Below are 8,736 nucleotides of genomic sequence, written 5' to 3'. Positions count from 1 at the left end.
CGGCTCCGTCGGTGTCATGCTTCTGGAAGCCAGGCTACGTCCACTTCCAAGCTCCGTCCTGCATTGCAGTACATAGCTCATCCACCAAAATTGTTGCGGATGGAAGAAGAAAGACGGACAATTTATTTACAGTATGTACTGAATTCACAGAGAGCGTGAACAGCAAGCAAGTCACTGCAGTGCCGACTTCTTCGCCCCGTGCTCGTGCTCCTCTTCTTCAATGTTGTGCAGAGCGTTACCAGTGTGCATTGCATGCTTTTAGATTTCGCTCTTAGATATTTAGCCTAAAGTTAGATGGAATATTGTCAGGAGTCATTGTAACGAGTGGAGGATATCGCAGACCATATTCGAGACAAAATGACGTCGCGAGACCCGCACGGATTCCTTGTTCACATTGGAAGGCCGGGTCAAAAAAAGTTTTTCATCAGCCTTTATGCACACAACGCTGTGTTCGGGAGTGCACGCGGTTTATGCATCGAACCTCGAATACTACGTCGTGCGCCTCGAGGCCGCTAAAGGAACTTTGGTTTAGTCAGCGTTTCATCGTGAACAACGGATCCGTACAGGTCTCTAGACGTAATTTTGCCTCCACTAAAGCCGGGGGTCTTCACATCTATTTTCCTTACAAAGTGTAGTGACCAACGTAGACCGCGCCAACTCGGCGCGGCGTTGGCCAATCGCGCGCGGCGTAACCGAACGCGCGCTCCGAACAACGATCGCCGTTGGCGCCCCAGATGCGGATCCTTGTAGCGGAACACGAATTCGTGTGTGGTAGTGACTGACTTGGATGCAAGCTTTGCCTCGTCAGACGATGGCTGGTACTATTGGTATTGCCTGCACATACATGCCCATGTGTGAGACCTTCGCTTTAATCCTTGTGCGGCAATTCATGGTTTGCTGAAACCGTGGTACTGCTTTTCAAGAACAGTTTGAAAGAAGCATTGAAATTGGCCGATCGCCTTCGCTGACAACATACTATCTGTCGTAATTTGGCGGCGTCTGTTCCTGCTTTTTATTTATTTATTTATTTATTTTGCAATTACCCAACAGGTTCCTTACAACGGGGCATTGCGTGACTGAGTTAGGTAGGTAAAAAAATTCTTTTCTATATATATAACGCAATATGGAATGTACATACTAGGACCGTAAGCACAGCATGTGTAACTGCTATAATTATGCAATAGTTGGCGTTTCGCAAAGTTTTGTCAACAGAAAACTAAAATAAGAGCCCTTACATTAGAATACAGCACGTTACTCGCACATATATAACATCAGTGAGGCAAGGCATAAAGTTGTAAGGGCCGAGACAAAGAAAACCAGCAAGATTTGGAGGAAAAGATTTTTTTTTTCTTTTTTGTCAACCCAGAGAAAGTGGAAACAGCGGTTAATACTTCCATATACAGCTTTACTTGCCATTCTATGCCGTGCCGCATACAATGATATAAGCGACGACGAAGACGACAAGAAAGCAGCAGCACAGTTTTCTAGTGTGTTCATTACATGCTTTCAGCTTTGCTTTGTAAACGTAGCGTGGCTTTCAGACATACCGGAATACCGGACGCTCTCTGTGTTTTAGTCCAGGACTGGCGTCTTGGACTCCGCGAACCACGGGAAACCGTAAACTTGGTGGAAAGGCCTATGCGCTAAACAGACACTGACGCCTGGATTTTGTGCGGGAATGTTTATAAGCTTCGCAGCATGTTCACAGGTAAAGGAGTTTGAGACCTCGTCTGCCTACAATCAAATATGAATGTGGAGGCAGCCGCGATTGATTCGAATGCAAGTGAGTCCAGCGAGAAATTCTCACTTAAAGCTTTATTTAAGTTATGAGATTAATACTCTGTCATTGATGGGAGCGAGGTGTTCATTTCATTGTCTTCGCGTTCTCTACGTAAATAGCGCGTGTATAATAATGTGTGCTGGAGTTTCCATTTCTTCTCAATATTTCAGAAGTACTCAGAAAAAAACACGGAACGAAGCGTTTTCGCACCTGCTCTATATTTCCGGAAGTTTTGCATCCATAGTAAGGTGAGCATTACTAATAAGTACAGGACTGCGTGTAAGCAACAATAAACAAACGGCATCAAGTGACATGGGAGCAGGAGGCACAGTAAGTGCACTCATAATGTGTGCGCCCGCGACAACAAGCAGTTGCGTTTCTAGTAGGTACAATTGGATGTAACTGACGAAACAGGGTTGCTAATTTCTTCCCGAAGGCGTCAAAGTCAGCGATGTGCAGAAGGTCATTCCAGAGGGCTATGGCACGTGGCGAGGCTATTATACTACGATTTTATGCGGCCAGAAAGGCGCTTGAGGCTACCTTGATTGTGAAGGCGGGGAAATGTTTTGCATTGTTGGGACATTGAGTGTAGATTATTTTATGCAACAAAGCGCCCTACAGTTGTTTGGGATTCTGAAGAAAAATGCGATAGCGATGACTTGACATAAAACACACCTGAAATTCAGTTGTTATACCTAACGATGAATCGCGCAGGGTGGTTCTGTGCAGCTTCGGGACTATTGGCGAGATATTGCTGATGAGGCGACCAAGTGGGTGATGCATATTGAAGCTGAGATTGGACGAGTATGTGATAAGCCAGATTGGTGATAAGAAAAGATTTATTTTGCGAATATTTTGCTTCCAAAAAACGAGAGTACTGGATGCCCTCGCTGTAATTGTTTCTGTAACGCGACCCACAAAGATCAAATATTAGGTGTTGAGCACAAGCATAAATATTTAAAACACAACCGCTCTAGAGGCTGGTTATCAAGTGCGCATACATAGGTCAAGCCTAAGCTTTGACTACTGAAGATCAGCAATTTGCATTTGTCGTTGTTCAAGAACATCAGCCAATCAGAGCAACACTAAGAAACCCGGTCAACCCGATGCTTATGCAATCTAAATTTAGTGATGGCAATTAACTGGAGATGCTTTGCACAATGAAAGGCTATCAGGAAATCCAAAAAGAAACCGTTTATCGGCAAATCATTGCCCATGTCTCCAATTAACGATCAATTAGTTGAAGTATTGTTTCGTAGGATAGATCTTTTCTGAATCCGTGCTTGCTGGGACGAAAAATAAAAGGTTTTACGTAAATGCTGCGAAATTGGCGGACGCAATATTGTGTTCAAGAATCTTGCGCGAGACACGTTTCAAAATTAGGAGCAAAAAGCTTACGCTATTCTTATCATCGGATTTCACTGTGGAGACAATTTGATCAATTTTCCAGCTCTCAGGCAGTTCACCAATTGACAATGACTGTTGAAATATGTGAGACTTGATGACACTCGAATTAGACGCATTATGCTTAAAACTTTTGTGTTCATGCCGTCTACACCACCAGCAAGATTAAATTTTAAGATTATTTATTACGGATGTCATGTCAGCTGCACATAGTTAAATAGGGCTCTTATTTCTGCAATTTGCATTTTCTGTATTTGAAATAGTTAACTCGCTTTCCTCTGTGAATGCGGCAGTGAAATAATTGTTGAAAGCCATAAGTCAAACGCTTGCAGTGATTATAGAGCTGAGGTGCCATCATGCATGCCAATTTGATTTTCGGACGGAGGTGTTGGTTTCGAAACCTTTTCCGGTTTCTCGTTTTTTTTTTTTTTTTTTTTTATGAGGGACTGGAGGGCATTGAATTGAATTTGAACTTCGCCTTATGAATCGCCCTACAGCAATGCTTCTTGCAAGATTTATGAGGGACCCGCGATGCAGCTGCGCCGCGGGCGGCTTGAAAAGTGTCTGCGATGAGTGCAAAGTGTAGGTGGGCCGGGGGCTTCGTGTGCGCTGTATTCTCGTCGCTTAGTTTGCGTTGAAGCGAGAGGCAGCATGAAGGCCGATTTTCTCGCTGCTGCCGCTCTTCCTTGCTCCAGCGTTTTGACAGCCAGTGTGCACGTCCATCGAGTGAGATGTGTTTAGGTTTCGCTGCATGCGTGTGACACCGCCCTTATGAAAATGGTTATGTCCTTTATGTTTACTGTATGTTTCCTGCAGTTCACATGAGGAAATGTCCTCTATGTTTCCACCATGTTGAAATTTGGCCACTGCTTTTATGTTTCCTTCATATGTCCTCCCTTTATGAATCCCTTATGTTACCGTACTTTGTTTCCTCCATGTTGAAATTTGGCCACTGCTTTTATGTTTCCTTCATGTGTCCTCCCTTTATATATCCCTTACGTTATTGTACTTTATGTTTCCTCCATGTTGAAATTTGGCCACTGCTTTTACGTTTCCTTCGTGTGTCCTACCTTTATGCATCCTTTATATGGCCGCAGTGATTAAATGCTGTATTTTACGTAGACATGCTTAGATGAAGAGTTCCGTGTACACATTTTATATTTATAAACTTTTCCTGAGTTAAAAAGTTTTGCATTGGTTTTCATTGTAAGGTTACTATTCCCTACATGATGCAGCGCACGGATTGGAACTCTGCTATGGCACAGAAATTCATGCCAATTTGTTCTAAAATTACAAACTAATTAGACTTCATGGATTATTTCAGTATAACACTTGGAGTACCACTGTACGTTCCTCACTGCAGTGCTGCTGTTGTAGTTATGTCTTTGTTACTAATATAAAATGTAATGTTTGGATAGAAAGATCAGGTTAGATCAGTGCTTGCACTTCTAAAAGAAAGTTTTGACTATACTTTGCAAAGGTGTGTCTGAAACTACGAACAGTTTATTGGACTATCTGGATGTTACTTCAATTTGCCACGTCTGCTCACAGCAGACCTCTGGAATGTGGTGCTTGGGTGAGAGCTCACAAGGCACCTGAAAAACAAAACAAAAGCCAATCTTTTTCACTTATTGAAAAATATTCATATAAGCAAGAACAGCCTGGCCTGTATGCATACAGCTAAGAAACGCGGAGCAGTCAAAAACAGCTCATAAAAACATCAGGGCAACACAGAAGCTTTTAACTAATTGTTGTTTGAAACAGACTGAGCTGCCAGTCGACTCAGGTATTAAACTGCTCACAATTTTTTTTAAACATTATTGCAGCAGCTGCTAAGTAGTACATGACCTTTAGAAGTGGGCAACTGGCCAATAAACCTTTGTGTGCTTGCTTGTACAGATGTCTCGTAGTTATATCTCAAGAGGTTACACTGTTATATGGTAAAATTAAGGCGGGAATAAAACCAGCAGCAAACATCAGACTACCTGGGAAATATCACCAAAACTTAACTATCTAGTAAATCAAACGAACAATCGATTATGAATGGTCTAAAACCTAGGCCGCGCTTATTTAGCGATCCCTTTTCCGATGCTACTCCTTTTGCTCATTTATCTCACGGACATTCCGCTATCGTTATTAACTAGAACAGCCAGCAGTGGAAGGTGGGTTATAAGAGTGGCAAACATCGAGCGCAAAGCATCGCAAGAAAATCGCATCCCTTGTTAGGCAGTGCTACAAGCCACTCTCTTTAACAATTGCAGGAACTGACATGCTGTTCTTCGGATGAAAATATTAATAAAAACGAGCGTCTGATTGACATGCCTCGAATAAAAAGAAATTTCGCTGTTGTAATGTCTGTCTATATTTGCCCTACAATATAAAAGACAAATACGCGAGCACGTCAAAGAACACAAACAATGCAGACAAGTTCTCGCGAAGCTGGACTTCAAACTGAACACTATCAATAAAGTAATCTTCACACAATCTAATATCTGTTCAAGTGTCAAACATCGCAGTCGCGTGCCAACTCGCGATGCCCGTGACACATCGACATGCATTACACACGTAACTTGCGGAAATTCATATCTACGGAAGAATTTCTTGCCGGGAAACTACCGAAAAAACGGTAACTTTCAGCGTTTACGTAAATATTTGCCCATTAAATCCTAACAATCAGCGGTGGTAGCACATCACTCCATAAAGCAAGTAAGCGGTAAGAAATAATACATTTCACGGAAACTCCCCTCGTGAAACGCTTTGCTAAATGTGCACAGCAACATGGTCAACGTACGCTCAGAAAGTCTTCTGTTGTCGTTCCACAAAGCTTACTACATGAACCAAAAGCTGCGAGAATGCGCGCAAGCGTCAGACCTGCTTACCTTCAATGTGGTCGGCAAACGGCTTCGTCTCGCAGGCACCACACGACGACGCTCTTTCCGGCGCGTACACTGTCGAATTGCCGATGAACACCAGCGCACGAAAGCACAACTTTCAACAAATTCTTCCACGCACCATAATTCGAAGCCACAGTACCTGGTATTCCACGAGCGAACGCGGACAGGCGAGAACAAAGGCAGCTCGGACGGGCGCTGTAGTAGACATAAGACACTGGCGTATCACAGGAAACCTAAGGCGAACTAATGGCGTTACACGACTCCAGAGGTTTCCTGATGGTTAATGCACACAGTACGGATCACAGTTTGCTTAGGCACTTCGAAAATATGATTAAATTACCGTGTAACTGCAACGAGCACTCTCACCGCTCACAGCAACACAACGTGGCTTAGCTCACTGTCAACCGTCACACTGCGGCAGCGCCGCACTACGGTTAACAAGTGAATTTAGCCTCCGAGATCTACATTTAATTTTAGGGCGTGCATTTTGGAAAAGCACGGCCTTCGAGATTAAAAAAAAAAAGTCGTAGCTGGAAGGAAGGCTGGTATTTAAACACAAATTATTGAGTTTAAGTGTCTTGGTGCGCTGCCTTGTTTTTTTAAAGTATATGCAGAGATTTTAGACGAAGTATGCGCGAACTTTTGCCGGCGGACACGAGCCAATCAGCGCACATCATGGCGTACGGTGTGCGTGCAGCCGCGATAGCTGTGACACCCACAGATCAGAAATTCGGAATCGCCACACACATACACGCTTCTTATGGCGCCCAGTGGCGTGTTCTTGAGAATGTCAGGCCTTATCTTGAATAGGTGGAACCATATTTCCTCGTAGCGTAAGGAATAAAGGCGACAAAATGTGGCGATGGCTGGCTTGCAGCGGAACTTCGGCCAAAGTGAAACACGCGTACTGCTTGCATGCTCGCGTAATCAAATACGGCCATACTCCGCACACAACTTTCATACTCAGCCAACTCACAATTATAAGTTATTCAGTTGTACGCCCAAGCTAGCATTTACGGAATCCGCGCTGCCCTACTTCTACGCGTGCTAATATCGACACAGCAGTTACTCGTACTTGTGGTCAGCGCGAAAGCGACACGGACAAAAGGAAGAAACACAACAACACGGCGCTGTTTCTTCGGAGTGTTTGTTCCTTGATTCCGCGTTGCTTTTGTGCTGTTGCTAAAGGTATGATGAATCGTAACCAACTCGCCCCCTTTGCTATCTCGCTACAGCAATCCCACGCAGTTTTGAAAAGAAAGGCACCCATAGCATCAACCGCCGGTTCTGCATTCGTTAGTGACGAAACTTTTGTGTATAATCTGTGTGACTAGTAGAGAAAAAGTATCATGACAAGGCCGAGGGCTGAAAAAAAAAATAGCGTAGAAAAAGCAACATGTCAAAAAGTGCTTCGAAGACCACAGTTTTGAGGTGGAGCAGTGGCAGCGTCTCCCAATGTTCGCGTTTTTTTTTTCAGCTTAGAGCATCAGAAAAGTTACAGATATTCAATTTCACTACATTCTTTTGAACTAGGCGTTCTGAAACTTAGCGGCAGCTCCAGTTCAGCTTTGGAGGTGGCAGCGCTTGCATTTCCCGCTGATGGCTGCAAAAAAATCTTACGAGCGTAATATAGAGACAATCGTAATTTACGTATTAGATATTTATGTGTAATGAGGCCATCATGAAACGAATATAACACCGCGAACAGCTACTTAAATGGTTGTGTAATCATATACGCTCACAGCAAAGCGGCGGATTGGCCGCGGAGGCGTCCGCCTCTTTTGCGGTTCATGTAGCGCAAGCCATCGAACACTGCGCGTCGTGCCACCGCGTCTCCAGCCACCGCGCAGTTGTTATTTGTCGTGAGGGATTATTCGCTGCATGAGGCTTTGATGTACGTATGTACTGTTGATGGCGCGTGGTGATCAATACGGCCAAGATATATAGGGAGGGGGAGGCAGGCGCCCCCCCCATTTTTTTTTACTTTGATACGCCAGTGGTTAAAGTTAATACATCTTTCAGGTAGACGATCCATCGGTAGCATGAGTAAAAAGATAATCACTGGGCGCACTCTATGTTACCTGGATGTGCACTCGAGGGAGTACACAGCCAGGTAACATAGAGTGCCCACACAGGTAACATAGTGTAATCATATATATATATATATATATATATATATATATATATATATATATATATTGTTACGTGTGGAAAGACACAGACGAGAGATGCTATTTACAGGCTATTTACACTGGAGCCAGGCAGCCAGGCTGACACTCGCTCGTGCCGAGGGCACCGACCAACTTCTTCGTCGTTCTCGCGGCGGCTCGTCTCTCGCGGAATCATATCGTAATATTACCCCCCGGCGGCAAAAGCACCGTCACGGTGCTGTTAGATATCCAAGGGGCATGGAGAGTTGTAGGGCTTGAGTCGGGCAACGTGGACAATGTCACTGGTGGTCACAGCGGAGGACGTCGTGGGCGTGGCTAGCACGATTTCATAGGTGACATCGGTCACTTTGCGTATCACGCGATATGGGCCTGTGTAACAGAAAAGCAGTTTTTCACAAAGGCCGACTTTACGCGATGGTGACCAAAGCAACACGAGGGCTCCGGGCACAAAATGGACATCACGGTGACGGAGGTCGTAGCGTTGTTT

General features: G+C 44.3%; 1 long non-coding RNA gene across 1 annotated transcript; it reads right to left on the bottom strand.

The window, feature by feature from the left end:
* Positions 1-4,665: 4,665 nt before the first annotated feature.
* On the bottom strand, positions 4,666-6,211 carry LOC129386718 (uncharacterized). Its single transcript, XR_008614019.1, has 2 exons — positions 6,064-6,211; positions 4,666-4,779 (listed from the first exon to the last, which is right to left on the bottom strand). It is a non-coding gene; the product is annotated as an uncharacterized lncRNA (long non-coding RNA).
* Between the last annotated feature and the right edge of the window lie 2,525 nt (positions 6,212-8,736).

Source organism: Dermacentor andersoni, chromosome 4 (genome assembly GCF_023375885.2).
Source record: "Dermacentor andersoni chromosome 4, qqDerAnde1_hic_scaffold, whole genome shotgun sequence".
NCBI classification, from domain to species: Eukaryota; Metazoa; Arthropoda; class Arachnida; order Ixodida; family Ixodidae; genus Dermacentor; species Dermacentor andersoni.
Note: the sequence above shows the minus strand (reverse complement) of the source record. Positions and strands in the feature narration are given on the sequence as shown.